The following is a 3,616-nucleotide window of genomic DNA, read 5'->3' as shown; positions in this document are numbered from 1 at the left end:
GAGGAACAGTACAGGAATGGGAGTAATGGGACATTCCAGGGCAGATCTTCTGAATGGAGGATGTTACAAGCTGGAAGTAGACGGAAACATAGATTGTGATGGGAAATAAGAACCACTTGTGCCCAATGAGTCTGCCCATCTTTTTGTGCAGATATAGCATGTTCTACCTTCTACTGTCATACAGCTTCCCCTAAAATCCCAGTACTATCCTCTGTGTTACGTCACTTGGTGAGTAACTATATAACAAGGCAACAATCTAGAGAACTAAGCAACGGGGAGAAAGGGGGAAGGGACGTACGGCTACCTCCAGCAGGACAAGCAAGAGATAAAGGGACAGCTACGTCCAGCAGGACAAGAAAGAGAAGGGACAGCTACCTTCAGCAGGACAAGCAAGAGATAAAGGGGCAGCTACCTCCAGCAGGATAAGAAAGAGAAGGGACAGCTACCTCCAGCAGGACAAGCAAGAGATAAAGGGGCAGCTACCTCCAGCAGGACAAGAAAGAGAAGGGACAGCTATCCCCAGCAGGACAAGCAAGAGATAAAGGGACAGCTACCTCCAGCAGGACAAGAAAGAGAAGGGAGAGCTACCTCCAGCAGGACAAGCAAGAGATAAAGGGGCAGCTACCTCCAGCAGGACAAGCAAGAGATAAAGGGGCAGCTACCCCCAGCAGGACAAGCAAGACATAAAGGGACAGCTACTGTACCCCCAGCAGGACAAGCAAGAGTTAAGGGGACATCTACCCCCAGTAGGACAAGCAAGAGAAGTAAAATACTAGCAGTGGGTATACACACACATACTAATATATATATATATGTACACACATACATACATACAGTATAACACACACATACTAATATATATATACACACATACATACATACATACATACATACATACATACATACATACATACATACATACAGTATAACACACACACATACACACACACACACACTTAAAGTATACTGTGCCTACGTGTGTGTGTGTGTGTGTATATTGGATTTTAGGCAAAAGGTGACACATTGTGTGCTCATTTGCATGTCATTTCCCAGAATCCCTGCAGTGGAAGCCCTGTATGCTAGGTGATAATTGTTTATTGGCTATATGCTAATGGTGGAGGTTTTCTGTTGCCTTTTTCACCCACCATAATTTCAAATGTGTATATGGTAAATCTACCCAGCCTAGAAATATTGCAAAGCATATAAACCAGCCTCACAATGATGATAGCCATCAAGGATGAAACATGTCTGTGAGTGGTTTGTACTTGCTTTGCTAGTCCCATGCTGTGCTTAAAAGCTGTGTGAACAGCTTAAATGGGCTCCATGTGAATGGATATTCCAGGCAATATTCCAGGCAAAATGTGACACATTGTGAGTTCATTTGCATCTAATTTCCCAGAATCCCTTGCTGCAGTGGGAGCACTGTATGTTAGGTGATAATGGCTGAAAGGCAGGGTTGCAGACCTGTCTAAAACATGTGAATGTGCTCACAAGTGATATTCTTTATTGGCTATATGCTAATGGTGGAGGTTTTTTGTTGCCTTTTTCACCCACCATAACTTAAAATGTGATATATACATATACATATACATCTTGACGTGGTTGCAGGCTTGAAATATTTTGTATATATACATATATATGTTATAGTACAGTATGTGTTTGTAAATATATATATATATATACAAAAACAAAACAGAGAGCGCACGCCCCATAGTGTGATCCTGTATAATTTAATAGGGAGGGGGGAACCAAACCCCCTCCCTATTAAATTGTACAGGATCACACTATGGGGCGTGCGCTCTCTGTTTTGTTTTTGTTTCTATAGAATTTATCTTGGAAGTGGTTCTTCCATGTGAGAGCAGCCGTGGACCCCTGGATCCAGCAATCAGTTCATGCAGAACCTATCAGGACTCATTTTGGGGTTTGGACTATTACAAATTGGACATTTTTTATAATTTTATTATTTTTATTTTTATGTTTTTATCTAGTAGAGACAGTAGGGGAACCCCTGCTACAGCCTAAATGAAGTGGTATTATGAACGGTGCTTTGGGTATAAACTGTAGTAGATGAAGGAGAGAAAGGACCCAATTTAGCACTCGAGTTCACACTCTGTGGTGTTTAGTGATTGAATTAAAAACATGATCTTTATTAAACAACATATAAAAAAAAGGTCCAACGACGTACTGAAGGTGAGTTGATCCTAAATATAGAAAGCCATATTGGCTCTGGATCAAAAAAGTTAATATGTGCCAGATGGTTTTAATAAACCACTGGTACTGTTGCAACACAGTGATCCTAATGCGAACCTGTGTAGTAGGTGATTGAAACAGGGGTGTCCGGGTAAGTACTGGGATTGCAGGTCACAGTATCATAGTAATTCTGTATAAGATGTGACCCAACTGATAAACATAAAAACAAATATACCATGTATATCAGTATTGGTATTGCTTGATCAGCTATGCTTCTCTGTGATAGTTAGTATGCCCCTATCAGTGACACATGACCTGAGGTAACCCTCTGGATATTGTACTCCTGGGTGTATATACCTGTGTTAACCAGCGTGGTTCTAGTCAGAGAGTGATATCCTGGCTATGGTTGTAACAATAGGTCAGTATCCCAGTGTGGGAGACACTGATAGTAGGGGCAGGTAGGTAACTCTTTTAATAAGGGTTTTTAAACAGAGAGCTGCGTGATTGTAGAAGCTGAAGTGAACCTCACGGATGTGCAGCAGCACACCAACGCGTCAGAGCAGCTATGGTGTACTGCAGGTGAGGCTGCTCAGTGCTAAGATACCGGAGCACTATCCCTAAAACCACTTTGAAGAGGCTAACAGTGACCGTCGGGGCACTTATAGCCTATGTGAAACTGCACTCGCAGACTACCGCATTAACTCGCGGTCACACAGATACATGCGGAGGCAGTCCTGATCTGCGCGTGCATGTATGTACAGAGAGCCGACGCGCGCGTTTCGCGAGGGGCTTTTTCAAGGCAAAGGGTTAGTATCATTGAGGATACCCTGCAGGTAGGCAGGTATATATAGGGCCCCCAGTGATGACGTCATAAGTTAACCCCTGGTGTGCCAAGGTATGTTTGGTCCTGAGATGAAGCACAGTAAGTATACCAATGTTTTTAACTACATATCCAGCACACTATTAATTTTTTTTATATGTTGTTTAATAAAGATCATGTTTTTAATTCAATCACTAAACACCACAGAGTGTGAACTCGAGTGCTAAATTGGGTCCTTTCTCTCCTTCATCTACTATGTTTTTATCTAATTGCATATTTTTGTAATAGAGCGTTTTAGTTAGTCATTATTTTAATCATATTTTCTATAGGATTGTTTTTCATCTTTGAACATAGTAAATTGTATAAGGTTTTATATTGTTCACTGGTTTATAAGTGGCGCAACTATATCTCTTTTTTGGCCATATATATATACACAGTGGTCGACAAATCACCCAAAAATCTACTCGCCGAACAAAAATCTACTCGCCGAGTAACACAGAGAGAGAGAGAGAGCGACACACAGAGAGAGAGAGCGACACAGAGAGAGAGAGAGAGCGACACACAAAGAGAGAGAGAACGACACACAGAGAGCGACACACAGAGAGA

The 3,616-nt window shown here is 41.8% G+C and overlaps 1 protein-coding gene across 3 annotated transcripts in view; it reads left to right on the top strand.

The window, feature by feature from the left end:
• The first annotated feature begins 243 nt into the window (after positions 1-243).
• LOC142497921 (chemerin-like receptor 1) overlaps positions 244-3,616 on the top strand; it is a 17,535-nt gene continuing 14,162 nt past the window's right edge. The window contains exons 1-3 of one of the 3 annotated variants that reach the window (XM_075606374.1): positions 244-412; positions 447-554; positions 663-778. The gene's annotated coding sequence lies outside the window, so the exon portion shown is untranslated. Of the gene's footprint in view, positions 783-3,616 lie in introns of all 3 variants that reach the window. The other 2 variants (XM_075606372.1, XM_075606373.1) reach the window with 2 other exon arrangements.

The sequence above is a fragment of the Ascaphus truei genome, chromosome 6, assembly GCF_040206685.1.
Source record: "Ascaphus truei isolate aAscTru1 chromosome 6, aAscTru1.hap1, whole genome shotgun sequence".
Classification (NCBI taxonomy): Eukaryota; Metazoa; Chordata; class Amphibia; order Anura; family Ascaphidae; genus Ascaphus; species Ascaphus truei.
The sequence above is the reverse complement of the archived record's forward strand: the minus strand, read 5'-3'. Positions and strand labels throughout refer to the sequence as shown.